Below are 14,841 nucleotides of genomic sequence, written 5' to 3'. Positions count from 1 at the left end.
TCATAGTCCAAGCATCTGAGTGGCTTGCAATATTGAGTGTATTTATCGTCACAACTCTCTGAGGTAGAGAAGCACTATCATCTCCATATTACAGATGGGGAACTGAGGCAGAGAGAGACTAAGTGACTTGCCAAAGGCCGCACAGGAAGTCTGTGGCAGAGCAGGAATTGAATCTGTCTCCCCCACAGCCCAGGTTAGTACTCTAACCGCTGGGCCATACTTCCATTATGTGCTTACAAGTCATCTTTGCTTGGTCCATGAACACCTTTTGTTCCCTCTGTGCCTAAAAGTCAAGAGGACAATTTGGCTGCAGATACTGTTACCCACACATCTGTCTCCTTATTGGTTATTAACAGCTTAGAAATAATAGGAGAAAACCAAAAATACAACCATCGTGCATAGGCACTAAAACACGTGAACAAAACCTCTCTCTATTACATACTTTAGAGTGTTATGTAAAGAGAAACACAAACAAAGTATCTCCACTTACTATGTGATCATGCACTGTCTACAAGTCTGCATGGGGAGGTGGAGCCACTAACAGAGTAACAATCTAAGCTGCTTTTTAGTAAGTGGCTTAAGAAATATCTTGTGATTAAAGCAGAGGACTGATCATCAGAAGGTCTTGCTTCTATTACTTCTTCTGACACAGATTTCCAGCGGGAGGGGAGGAATCTCTGTGCCTCAGTTGCCTCACCTATAAAACAGGGATAAAACTCTATCTGACAGGGCGCTTGCAAGTTTAAGTTAACTGGACCAGATCCTCAGCCCCGACAAATAGCTGAAGCAGAGCAAACATACTCAGCGCTGACTTAAGTGGCCAGGTGAGGATTCTTCTTGTGTAGCAGAATCCTCTAGGCGCAGGGATCCAGGATAGACAGCACTACACTACCCCCTCACAGCCTCCAGCATAGGGGCATTCTGAGGTCAGCCACAGGCAGCAAGGGCCCATTCCTGTCTGAGAAGCATTCAGATACAACAGCAACTGGTCAGTAGAATTTCAGATCCTACATGAAGATTTTTTTCCTCCTAAGAACTTTCATACTTCTCTGTGCTGAAAAGGACAATTCCAGGGCCTCATTAACATCCCAACTGTGAGAACACCAAAAATGCAAGCACAGGATTGATAAGCAAGCATTATTTGTAACTAAACCCCCGCCTTATGATATATTGAGCTTCCACAGGTTAAACAAGCTGAGATGTTTCAACCAGGCTGGACTCCTCCATCAGAGCCTGCAATCTGATGTCAACGGGTCTTGTGCTCCCTAGTCACTTAGTTACCTAAGACTGAGTTGAGAAGCCTAACTGTAGGTTGTTTTTGAACATTTTGACCCATGTGCATAAAAAAGTTTCACAATAACTTTAACATATTGACAATCTAAACAACTTTTCATGGTTTACACCAAAACATTTTTTTTGAAGTGACAGATTTTATGACACGAGGAGAAGCCAACTTAATAAAAACCCCATTTTAGCCCTTTGAAATCAATGGGAGCATTCATGTGAGTGAAACTTATGTACCTGCTTATGTGTTCACAGGATAACGCCTCCCTTTTCAATCATTTTGATTTTTGCTTACAGCAATTTTGTAAAATTGAAATACGATGCCCAATGAGTAGCGGCACTTAAAGACATTTAACATTTACAATTAAATTGTAATCCAACATTGTAATAGCGTAAATTTTCAAATTAGTTTTCATGAAGCCTCAACCCGATTTAAATCGATTATTAAAAAAAAAATCAAGTGATTTAAGTCAATGATCAAAATCATCTTTAATTAATCACTCCACCTTGCTGTGCTCAGGGCATTCAGTGCTATTATGGTCTTACTTTATTATGCGCAGAATGCTGAGCATTAGAAATTATCTAAAGTCCTCCACCACACAATGGCACTGCCAATGACCTACCCTACTTCTCATCTCCCCACCCATCCCAGGATGTTTCCACTGCTCCCCTGCAAATTCAGCTCCTGGAGTTCTCACCTCTTCCATCGTACTGTCAAATAAAGGAAAAATGGTTTATTACCATTGCTCCCAGGCCACTTCTTTGTGATGCCACCAATGAGGCATCACAGATAAAAGTGTGCCACACGCAACCACACTGTTTGTGTGTCCCCAGGACCGACTCTGCATGCAGATGTCTCGTGAATGAGCACATTGCACAAGCATTATGTTTCCAGCGACAAGAAGGATGGGAAAATTGCCAGCCACTTGCTGTAACCTGTTTGTAATGCCACTTACTGGCTAATTTGAGGAAGTATGTTAGATACCTTCTTAGAAAAAGCTCTGCATTTCATCCTTCCAGATGGAGGAAGAATGAGAGAGAAAGAATCTCTCCCCTCTCTTTCTTTCTCTCTCTCACGCACATGGAATAGAATTACAGCTGAAGAGTTTTTATTCTAAAATTATTATAAGAACATATACAAGAATGGCCATACTGGGTCAGATCAAAGGTCCATCTGGCCCAGTATTCTGTCTTCCAACAGCAGCCAGTGCCAGATGCCCCAAAGGGAATGAATAGAACAGGTAATCGTCAAGTGATCCATCCCCCATCGTCCATTCCCAGCTTCTGGCAAACAGAGACACCATCCCTGCCCATCCTGGCTAATAAGTTCATGGAGGATAGGTCCATCAATGGTTATCTAGTTCTTTTTTGAACCCTGTTATAGTCTTGACCTTCACAACATCCTCTGGCAAGGAGTTCCACAGGTTGACTGTACGTTATGTGAAAAAATACTTCCTTTTGTTTGTTTTAGATTTGATTATTGATTATTTGTACTACCCTAGCTGCTCGGAGGCCTCCGAGCACTGCTTGAAACATAAACAAATGAGACAGCCCCGGCCCCAGTGTCCTTACAATCCAAGTCCCTGGTTTCAGGTACTTACAACTTTCAGAGAAGTTACTCTTTGCACTGAAGTTTCTCATGGTTGTTCTCAACCCAAAGGTAATGGGAACTCAACATGGCATGCACTCAGTTAATGTTTTTTTACTCCTGTTAGAACGCTTAGGAAATTAGATGCAAAAGAAATAAAATAAAAAAATCCCTACACAAACTCAACATTATATAGTTGAGAGTTTAAATGAAAAAGAGCCAGAAAATTCAAGCATACAATAGCTGCTAACATAATAAATCCAACCACACTGCAGCTTGTATATACATTGTAACTCAACTCCCCTTTTTGAATCCTTCCATTGGCTTCCTATCCGATTATATCAAACTCAAATTTAAGTTTCTGGTGAACATTCTCAAAGCTCTGTCCCTCCCTTCTTATTCTCCCTGTCAAACATTGCCTCCCCCCACCCATTCCCAACCTTGTTCACCAATTTTGTCAGATTTTCACAGTCATCTGTGCCACACACCTCCTTTCATGCAGCCCCCTACGCATGGTTTGACCTCCCTGAGGTCACCTGCAAGGCACCTAACCCTGCCCACATTTACATCTCTCTTAAAAGCCCCAGCTCTGGCATGCTGCCCATAGTAAATCTTGTTGATTTCTATGTAAATTGCCTATTGTTATTCTCCTTCCCCTGACCTTTGGCTTTAGATTGGGAGCTTCTTGGAGCACGAACTGTCACCAAGTGCCTGGCACACAGTGGGCACCACTGCACATAAATAATAGCAACACACATAAGGATATATATTAAGATAACAAAATACTGGTCCCATCTTTGACCCAAAAAATGAGCACAGTAGTAGCTCCTGGAGATGATGGTGGGGAACCTGCACCCTATGCTCATCCAGCAACTGGGGAAGTGTTCAGATTTGCCTTCTCCCCGCCATGTTACCTATCTCTGAAATGAACCATTGCCCCCTTTTCATTATAATAATTTCTAATCAGTTTTGTGGCATGGCAAAAATCCAGCATAACCATTAAAAAACACACATGGAAACCACACACACACACGAATCTAGCCTCTTCATTTAAAATAAATAACTCATGTATGTAATGCAGATACACAGTCTCAGGGGGATCTGGGCCAGATGAATAGCCCCTCGACTCTCCAGCACTTACCTGATGCTGATTTTTCATAAGGGGTGCTACTATCTCACTCCCCTTTTCCTCTGGAAAGAGGAAATGTCACTGTCCTCTCACACAAGTCAAGGAAAGGGGAGCAGCAGGGAAACCTTCATTCTTCTCCCTTGGAGGCAGTGGGATGTCACTCCAGGGCCAGAGAGAACGTATGCTGCCCAATCCCTTGGGAGTTTTCTCTGTCCCATCCCTTCTCCTCCCATGAGCCTGGGAAAGCAATAGAAGATCTTCCCAGCTCCTCCACTTCAGAACATGAGTCCAATTGGTGCATGGGGGGGGGGAGACTATCAGAGGAGAAAAGCATCAGAGCTACTGGTTAGAGTTCTTAATATCCATGTGAACTGGAACACAGGACTTGCTACAGACTTCCCAGTACCTGAAGGGACCCGTTTGCCTGAGTAAGAGCAGTAAGGATTTATACTACATTCATAACTGGGGCAGATAGTAAGAGCAGGAAGCAAGCACTCTCAGGCAAAAGCAGGACCCTCTGAGGCCAGGACTCTCAGGCAAAGCCAAGGAGAGTCCTGCACCCAGAAAAAGAGAGGGAATGAGAAATCAACAAGCACTTAAAGACGAGCAGCTGTCAGAGCTTGAATTGCAGGTGATGAGAGAATATGGGTGCATGCAGGTGAATGAATCACCCAACATGTGTGTATGCCCTGGACAAAGGGGATATGTTGATCATGATGGGAATAAATCATCAATACACACATGACGATTAACAAGTATGGATGCAAAAAAGGACAAGCTAACAAATGCTCTGGAAACTGTAAATTTTGAATTTTCTGCACCGTGTACTTACATCCCTAGCAGGGTCGTTTTGTGTGGGTAACCACTTATGCTTGGACAACTATGATGCCGCCCCTACAGAATAATAAAAATGTATGAAGTAATGAAGTTTAATCCATATGTTACAGTCCAAGAAATCCAATATTTGCCCTGAGCAAGAGGGCAGTTCATCTAATTTTTAATTAACTACTGGAGAAAAAAAAAAATCTGTGATTTAGGAGAGTGGATTTTCTAAATTAGGGATGCCACATGTGCCATTATGTCAAGCCCCTCAATCTAACACTTTGAAAGATAAGAAGCACCTTTTCCTGGGAACAAACTAAAATATTTGAGAGTGAGGAAAATTTTAAAATTTAGAAGTTTAAGCAAACATAATTTTATCAAAAAGAAAAAGGAGTACTTGTGGCACCTTAGAGACAAACAAATTTATCTGAGCGTAAGCTTTCGTGAGCTACAGCTCACTTCATCGGATGTAGCTCACGAAAGCTTACGCTCAAATAAATTGGTTAGTCTCTAAGGTGCCACAAGTACTCCTTTTCTTTTTGCGAATACAGACTAACACGGCTGCTACTCTGAAACCTATAATTTTATCAGTTTCAAAGTTTAAAAAATTTTGCTTGGGAGAGAGGAAAGGGGACTACTGCTACTTTATGTTTCTTCTGCCATTGCAAGTCAATTTCCAACATGCTTTCAGTACTGATCTAACTGTCTGTACATCAGCTTCCTGCTTTTACTCTGCCAGAGTAGTCATAGCAAGATGACCCTGGCTAGCAGTAGCCTTAGATATGTCAAGTCTATTTAGAAACAGTATTTTCAAATAGGTTACTCATCATGGTGAAAAGCACTGCTCATCTTTCAAATTTTTAGACTACTGGGCCCAGCACAATAGCTGATGTAGTCCTTTAAGAACTAATAAGAAAAGATGTACCTTTTACCTCTATAGTATTCCTGAGTTGCATTTGTGCAGCATGTAAATTACAACACAAATGCACCAAATATTGCCTTTTTCCTGTCTACATTCATTTTTAAAAATATATATTTTGGTGCCTAACCTGAACGTACATGTATTCTTCTGGTACGTAAAGCCAGTGGGCTTTACTGTGATTTCACATACTCCTGTATAAGTCAGGAGACATTCCACTGAAATCAGTGATGCTGCACCAATGTAAATGGTATCAGAAGAAAAACGTTTATGACTACAGAACAGTCTCAAAATGCACTCTGAAAAGTCACTCAGTGTATTTAAGAGGGAAAAGACCAAACGGATGAGGCACACAAAAAATAGAAAGCAGAAAGAGGTGAAAAGATGGGAAGTGGGTGGTCTACTGGACAGGGTACTGGAGTGGGGCTCTGGACCCATCTTCTATTCCTGGCTAACCTCCTGACCTGCTTTGTGCCACCTTGGGCAAGTCATTACACCTCACTTTGCCTCTGTTTCCCCTCCCACCCTTTGTTTATCTTGGCTGTTCAAGCTGTAGGCTGTTTGGAGCAGGGACTACTACTATGTTTTTGTATAGTGCCTAGCAAAACGTGACCCCGATCCTGACTTTGGCACCTAAGTGTTAATGTAACTCAATAATTGAGAATACTAATAATGGTACTAAGAGGTAAAAGGAGAAAGGAAGAGGAAAGAAACAAAAGAGATCACGAGGAGTGAGAGAAGAGAAAACAAGGGAGGAAACAGAGGAAATGGAAGAGTTATGAGACAAAAGAAGAGAAGTATAAGGAGGAGTAAACACAGGGGTAAATATGCATATCGTCTATTTTATTTCAAGAAAAATACAATGCATATTCCTTACCACAGTGTTAGTGCTTTATTTTCCCCAAAGTTTATAGTATATATAGGAAAATGCAATAAATTAACATTTTAATTCTGACAAGAAAAATTCCAAGTTCACAAGAAATTTGATGTCAGAATTAATGCTCTTTAACCTCACTGTTAATGGCCGAATGGTTTACAAGACAGAAACAATGGTGTAATTACGATTTCCTCTCCACTTAGAAGCTCCACATTTTATGTGACTTTATGAAAAGTAACATCATCATTATTTCTTGAGATTCTGGCTTTATATTATTGAATCTAAAGAAGTTTGTTCCAGCCCAAGTTAGGATTTCTTTATCCCTGTTTTTCACTTGTGTGTTCTTACAACTTTCCTTGAACTGATTCCCACAGCTGTGCCAAAGAAAAATAGTGAAGGCCACAGGGTCATAATAAGTTTCCTTAACTACAAGCAGTATTTTGGAGAATCAGGAACCTATTTGTAAAATGTGCTAACTCTGACTCCCGTGGTCCTTTGGGAACAAAACCTGACCAGAAGACAAAATACAGCTTGTAAAATGCAGATGAACGCTAAAAGCCCCACTCTGACCCTCACTGGCTCTGTTTAATAATTGATCAGCATTTTATTGTTTGCTTGTTAAAGATTACAAACATTTTTTCAGTTTCATCATAGAAAGGATTTTGGCTGGGGTGGAGAAAAGGGGAACACCACTGATTTTGTGTGTTTCAGTGCAGTGAAAAATGCAGGTCCACAGGAACCACTAGAACAGACTGGGGTGTGGCTCACTCCAATCTGCATTGCCTCTGAAATGTCAACATGAACCATATTATTAATTTTCCAAGTTGGTGACCTTTACTGTTGCATGCATCATGAATCTGGCATTTTGAACCGTTTCTGTTCATACAAGAACAAGCTTTGTAAGCCCCAACATACCAAAACTCAGTACTTGCACTCCTCACACATGTCATGAAGTAGGTTCTTCATAAAGCTGCTGACTTGGAGTTTGTTATACGTGGATTCTAGAGCAGTTAAGAATTACAATACAGATCACTAAGGCAGGCAAGTTTCCTCACAAGAAAAGATGTAGAGTACCTTATCTTGCTTGAATAAATGTTTTGGAGTATCTGGTTAAGGGTCATAACACTCAGGATATTTTAAACAAGTTATCTTATTTTAATAAAGTAATTTTCATTTCAGTTGCAAAACACAAAGTCCCAACATTAAGGGTTAACAGCTCCCTTTTACTGTTACAGATCACCAATATTTAATGTTCCATACATGCTACAGAGGAAGGCTGTCAATTTGTCACTTCTTTCTCCCCAAGTACTTAATTTGATTGATGGTCTAGTTACTTGTTTTGCTAATACCAGAACAGGTGGACCTTTGAGGCAAGGAGAGGCTAACCAACATTACAGACTCTACAGAGAGCAATACCAACTCTCTCCACCCCACCCTCTAAAATAGTTAAGGTCACAATTTCTCTTTCAAATTTACTTTGGGTACATCACATCCTGGTATATTGGAACCTTCATACATACTTCAAAGCAATGGAACCATGAGCTGGAAGTGAAGGAATATACAGCATTTAGGCAATAGGAACCAGTGTCATGCCAGCATGTCATCTGAAAAATAAGTGACCCTCATTCTTGATTCTGCTGACAGACACACTGAATTCACTTACAGGCCAGCATTTTAGTGTGATTTCTGGAAGGCAATCTAATAAATAAAGAATTAAAAAAACAAAAGCAAAAAACATTTATTATCTTTACATGTATGGTCTAAACTGAAGAGAATGCCTTTCTAATTTAACTATATCGCAAGCCAATGTGAAATGCTACCAAGAAATAGCATCTTTTTTCTTTTAACGTGGATCTACAATTAGAAGAAAAATGGGCATTTTATTGATTTTCATAAAATCATCTCCATGGCTTAACAGACTCACTAGATTGCTAAATGGTAATTTTCTAATACTATGGAATCTTTCCATTTAATTATATAACTTCCACTTGTTGGAGCCCAGGGTACTGGTTTTAGCTTTCCAGAGGACTACTACACTGATGGTCTTGCACAAAAGACAAATATCTAATACAAACTGCAAACAAATTATTGCTTATTTGGTATGGAAAGTCAAAGGAAAACTGGGAATCGTTTTCCAATGTCTTACAGTATGTTTACACACCAACACCTTCGAATGTTGACAGTGTAAAATAATTCCAATTTAAATTCTCCCTCCACCATGGTATTTCTCCTGTAATATATTATGAATATAAAAATAGAACACAAATATTCCTGCAATTATGATTTCTATTGAGACTCTAACATGAATCACTTTCAGCTCTCAAGTATTTCATAGGGGCAATTCAAAGTCAGATTTCAAGATTTCTATTAATTTCACTATAGTTAATCTGAAGGAATTAATTCAAATATCATTACTGTACTTCCTCTATATAAAAGATTATTAGACTAATCATTTCTTCTACGAGCACTTTTGTTTAGAAAAGTTAGGGTGCAAAACGAATATCACCCTTCAAGCTGATGTGGAGGTTTTTAGAGACAACAAAGCAAAAATTAAAAAAAAAAAAAAAAGAAGAAGAAGAAGAATTAAGCATAAAGTTGCCTGTTCCATCAGTTTGTTTTGCCAAAGCTAGCACATTACTAGCTGCCAAATTCGGTTTTCCTTAAGCAGGCAAAAAATTCTCACATACTTAAATGGAATTTTTATTCAAATAAGGACTGCAGATTTTTACTCAATAATCCTGTCGATCTTGAAAGAACATGGTGAAACTCTAAAGTCTACATGCTCTCTTCACAAAGTCCCTACACTTACTTCCTATTTTGTATCCTTGGTTCACGATGCCTCATTATTTCAGATCAAATTGTGTGACTAAGCAGTGCTGCCAAATAAAAATTTCATGTAATGTTTGAGCTGAAAGTGGTATTTGCTTTTGTTTCCCAGGCAGATACTATTTTGTAACTAATAGCTGTAGTTCCTCCAGCATCCTGAAATGTATGCATTCTTGTTTAACAAACAGACAAGATGACAGTATCAATACAGAGTGGGAGAGCCTCTAAAAACAATCTAGTTTGCATAATTAACGTTAATTACAACAACATCGCAATCAGTGACACAAAAGCGTAGCAATGAATACAGTCATAAAAGGAAGTGAAAACATGAAACAAACATGAAATAATTGTCTGTCATCCTGATCGTGTCCAATACAAGTTTCAGGAGATTTATTAAAAAGTACATGTAATGCATCAAGGCAGGACATAACACCACTTCGCTAGACAGGTTTTCTTCTTAACAGTCTGTTTAGCACTGATCTTTCTGCTAAGACAGAAGTAAGTCAGACGAGTAGCGTTGTGAACGCTTCCTACAACATCAACTGCTCTCAGAAAGACTATTGAACTGCTTCTGCTCCCATTGAAATCAACAAAATTCTTCATGTCATATTGTAAAAAAGCATCTCTAACACTGCATTCCCAACTTGCCTCCCGCAAGACCTTCAGTATTCAAACTTCCCTCCAGCACAGAATTTCATTACAAAACACTGAATTTCACAACAATCTTATTCTACCTTCCACAGCATCAAGAGAAATACCCAGAATACTTACTTGCTTGCTTATTTCATTTGTAGCATAGGGATAATCTCAAACAGTTATTTCTGGTGTAATCATTTAATAGAATAACTTCGCGCTTTGTTCTCAGAAAATTTTGCCATGACCCCAAGAAATATAATATATTCTTATTTCAAAGAATAAAATTAAATATTAAGGGCCTGATCCTGTCACCCTTACTCACACTGATTGGTACTTTAGCATGTGAGTAGTCACACCAGGATTAAAGGGACTACTCACGTAGTAAAATACCACTTAGTGTGAGTAACAGGAGCAGAACTGCCTCTGATGAGAGCTGGAATCACAGTTTGTCAAGTAAGTATTTGGAGGCTTTTTGAAAATATTGGATTCTAATCTCTTCCCATACAGATGTAAATGAAGAGTAACTCCATTAAAATTATTGGAGGTACACTGGTATAAAACTGGTTTCAGAGTAACAGCCGTGTTAGTCTGTATTCGCAAAAAGAAAAGGAGTACTTGTGGCACCTTAGAGACTAACCAATTTATTTGAGCATGAGCTTTCATGAGCTACAGCTCACTTCATCCGATGAAGTGAGCTGTAGCTCACGAAAGCTCATGCTCAAATAAATGAAGTGAGCTGTAGCTCACGAAAGCTCATGCTCAAATAAATTGGTTAGTCTCTAAGGTGCCACAAGTACTCCTTTTCTTTTTGTATAAAACTGGTTTCAGAGAGGTGAAACAGGCCTATGTATAGGGCCCCACCAAATTCACAGCCATGAAAAATGCATCATGGACCGTGAAATCTGGGCTCCTGCCATGAAATCTGGTCTGTTGGGTACTTTTACCCTATATTACACAGATTTCATGGGGGAGACCAGCATTTCTCAGATTGGGGGTCCAGGCCCAAAAGGGAATGGGGGGGGGTCACAAGGTTATTTTAGGGAGGTTGCAGTATTGCCACCCTTATTTCTGCGCTGCCGTCAGGGCTGGGCGACCGGAGAGCGGCGGCTGCTGGCCGGGCACCCAGCTCTGAAGGCAGCACCGCCGCCAGCAGCAGCGCAGAAGTAAGGGTAGCTGTACCACGACCCCCCCGCTACAATAACCTTGTGACCACCCCACAACGCCTTCTTGGATCAGGACCCCTACAATTACAACACCTTGAAATTTCACTTTTAAATAGCTGAAACCATGAAATTTACAATTTTTAAAATCCTATGACCATGAAATTGATCAAAATGGGCCCTGAATTTGGTAGGGCCTTACCTATGTAATATTGACTCAACAGACCATACCTAAAAGGACCCCATGAGAGCAACTGTAACAGGTATTTTAAAAAGCTTCACACACATTGGTCACATTCATACTTGCTGTAAGTACACAGGGTCTGACAATGTTATAAAAGCAATGATTTTGGCTCATAATTTTTTTTTTATTGTGCATATCAATTAACAAAAAGTAGTTACCACTTATGAATAGTGGTCACGTTCTGAATTTAGTATCTCAGCCATCATCCCAAGGTTTTTCCTTTTCCAATGACATGGTGACAATATATGAATTTCTCACCTCTCCAATTTGATTGCTCTGGACAATCACTGAAATCTCTGGGTTTCATTTCAGTAGTCACTGGCTAAAGAAATCATAGCTATCTTGATTTCTTCTCATTTACAAATATATATATTTTAAAGGACTGTTGAAACTTGGTATACAAGATCTTAGTCTGGCACCAATTTATTTATTTTAACAAAGTTTAGCAGAAATTTCTAGTGACTGTTTTTAGCCACGAGTTAAAGACAAAATTGTAGTGTTGTAATAAAAGGAGCGTAAACATCCAAACACCGCAATTCAAAAATAATTTATTTACCTGATTTGAATGTTGTAAGTTATTAGTCTGCTATTTAAAATATTTTATATATAGATAAAAGTACTGTATACTTTTATACACAGTATACATAGGTAAAGTACTGAGGCTTGGAAAGTATCTTCTGGAGATACACTGTAAGTACTTGTTGGGGTTGAGACTTAGTTTTTCATTTTAGCACCTTTGGATATTATGGTTACACAAAAGACAAATTCATGCTCCAGTCTCATTTTTTAATTATATATTAAACAATCAACACAAACAAATTCCAGGTCAAACTATTTTACACTAATATTTTGAATCTGAGTTTAGTCCACCACAAGGACATTCAAACTGAAGACTTAAAATCCAATTGGATACACTCATTTTCCTGTGATTCAGTTATAAGACTCATACATTCCATATGTGTTGAAATATCTAGACAGATCAGAGTGTGCCAAGGATGCAGTGGTAGAACAAATGAATTTCCTTGTTTGTTGTGGGTTCAAACACTTTACAACTACTTAATGGTTTCGTTTTAATAAAAAGGACATACACACAGCACAAAATTTCAAAGAGTTGAGCTGCAGTATGATTTGGACAGTAAGTTGTCTACTGCTCCCTCAAAATACATTTCAATATGAATTACTTTCAGAAGTTAGTAGATATATTCCATAGAATTTTTTCTTGTCTCAAAAAGAAATATTTTTATTTCAAAACAATGAATGTATCTATCACCATTTGATGTGGATTTGCACTGATCACAGGTACTTTATAAAAATACAAAAAATCAAAATCTAGACAGACAAGAGGGGAGTAAGGGAGAAGGAGTAAAATAAGATGAGAGGGGGAAAAGTATGATCTTTGATCCATGTCAGAGTTAACTTTAAAGAAATCAATTCAACTTTTAAACAGTTTGCAACAGATAAGTGACCCATCCAGCAAGTAGCAGTAGTAAAGGATAATGATCACATACCCTCTCGCCCACCCCCATTTTCTTTTTAATTCTACATATTTATTGAATAAGCAAACAGCACATGCCAAGACACAACCCAAACCCCATATGACTTTTTCTCATTAAAAGAGTGTACCACACAAAAATGTTAAGTCAGAAAGGCCATGTCTTGTACTCACCCTTTCCAGAAGAACTCAACAAATCTAGGCTCCAAGACAAGGGGGAAAGAGAGGAATAAAATAAAGGGGAAAGGGAAGAGAGGAAGAACAACCACCGAGGAACAGGACAGGGAGACAGACTGTAATAAATAGGAGCCCAGGTGCTGGAGTGGCTTTGCTCTATCCCATCACTTTGCAGCAGCCCCGGGCAGGAGGAGACTAGCTGGGGGGGAAGTTGGTGCTGCAGCTGGCGGGGAGGATGTGACACTGTAGCAAGTCCAGCCAGCCAGCCATGTATCAGAGGGGGAAGCGGCGGCAGCCCATGCACGGGGGCTGGGGCAGCGCCGGGAGCAGCACCGCCTGCCCGCACACGGCATTTAATGGGATTGATGGGTTGTGCAGTGACTCACAGACTTTAGTTAGTCACAGGAGGGGGAAGAGCCCCGCCCACACTGCTCCAGGGAGCCTATGGCCAGGCCAGCCAGGCTGAGTAGCAGGGCTGCCAGCCAGTGCCCTTGCAGCTCTCACCCAAGGCTGGTGGGGGGCCCTTCGCCCAATGAGTCTTCTGAGGACACTGCTGCGAAGGGAGAGCGGGAGGAGGGGAGCCCTTGGGGGACGGAGCCTCTCCTGGTCTGGCAGCCTGGCCAATCCGCTGTGGACATCAGTTTGATGGGCATGGCACAGCCGGCCAATCAGAGGTAAGAGGGAGGCAGAGGAGGCGGCATCGTCCCCCTTTTCCTCCCCCGTCTAAATTGGTCACGCAAAGAGGGGGGAGGCTGGGAGCCTGACAGGGAGGGAGCGGGACAGATAGGTGGGGGCGTGGGCGGCACTGGGGGCGGCGAAGCCTGCTGCAGGCGCAGGGGGAGGGGAGCCCTGCCTGGAGCCTGCAGCACGCGTTGGGGGGGAGAGCCCTGTGGGAGCCTAGGGGAGGGGAAGTCCTGTTTTGGGGGAGGGGGAGCTGTCCCTGGGGGAGCCTGCAGCACGCGCTGGGTGGTGGTGGGGAGCCTTGCCCTGGGAGAGCCTGCAGGGGGGGGAAGCTGTCCCTAGAGGAGCCCTGTTTTGGGGGAGGGGGAGGAAGCTGTCCCTAGGGGAGCCCTGTTTTGGGGGAGGGGAGGAAGCTGTCCCTGGGGGAGCCTGCAGTGGCGGGGGGGGGAAGCTGTCCCTGGGGGAGCCCTGTTTTGGGGGAGGGGGAGCTGTCCCTGGGGGAGCCTGCAGTGGCGAGGGGGGGAAGCTGTCACTGGGGGAGCCCTGTTTTGGGGGATGGGGAGCTGTCCCTGGGGGAGCCTGCGGGGGGGGGGGGAAGCTGTCCCTGGGGGAGCCTGCAGCGGGCGGGGAGGGGGAGGAAGCTGTCCCTTGGGGAGCCTGCAGCGGGGGTGGGGGGAAGCTGTCCCTAGGGGAGCCCTGTTTGGGGGAGCTGTTCCTGGGGGAGCCTGCGGGGGGGAGCTGTCCCCGAGGGCGGGGCAGGACCTGGAGGGGGCAGGCTCTTGCACCGAGGGGAGCAGAAGCTGGGGAAAGCGGAGGCGGGGCCGCCCCTTGGTGCAGGCGGGAGACCTGAGCATGGGCAGGGCTTTCCGCTGGGCTTGGCAGTCCCCAGCCCCGGCACCTGTTTCTTCATTACACTTTAGGCCCGGCGGAGGAGGGAGCGGGCCCGGGGGACGCTCTCCGGGGCTGCCTCTGACAGCCAGCCAGCCCATTAGCCGGCGCGGGGGCT

The 14,841-nt window shown here is 42.2% G+C and overlaps 1 protein-coding gene across 2 annotated transcripts in view; it reads right to left on the bottom strand.

Moving 5' to 3' along the window:
- SERTAD2 (SERTA domain containing 2) overlaps positions 1-13,514 on the bottom strand; it is a 98,795-nt gene extending 85,281 nt beyond the window's left edge. Inside the window, exon 1 of one of the 2 annotated variants that reach the window (XM_084622509.1) lies at positions 13,152-13,514. The gene's annotated coding sequence lies outside the window, so the exon portion shown is untranslated. Of the gene's footprint in view, positions 1-7,534; positions 7,555-13,151 lie in introns of those variants that run through there. The other variant, XM_084622510.1, reaches the window with a different exon arrangement.
- Between the last annotated feature and the right edge of the window lie 1,327 nt (positions 13,515-14,841).

Source organism: Lepidochelys olivacea (genome assembly GCF_965140295.1).
Source record: "Lepidochelys olivacea isolate rLepOli2 genome assembly, chromosome: 3".
NCBI classification, from domain to species: domain Eukaryota; kingdom Metazoa; phylum Chordata; order Testudines; family Cheloniidae; genus Lepidochelys; species Lepidochelys olivacea.
Note: the sequence above shows the minus strand (reverse complement) of the source record. Positions and strands in the feature narration are given on the sequence as shown.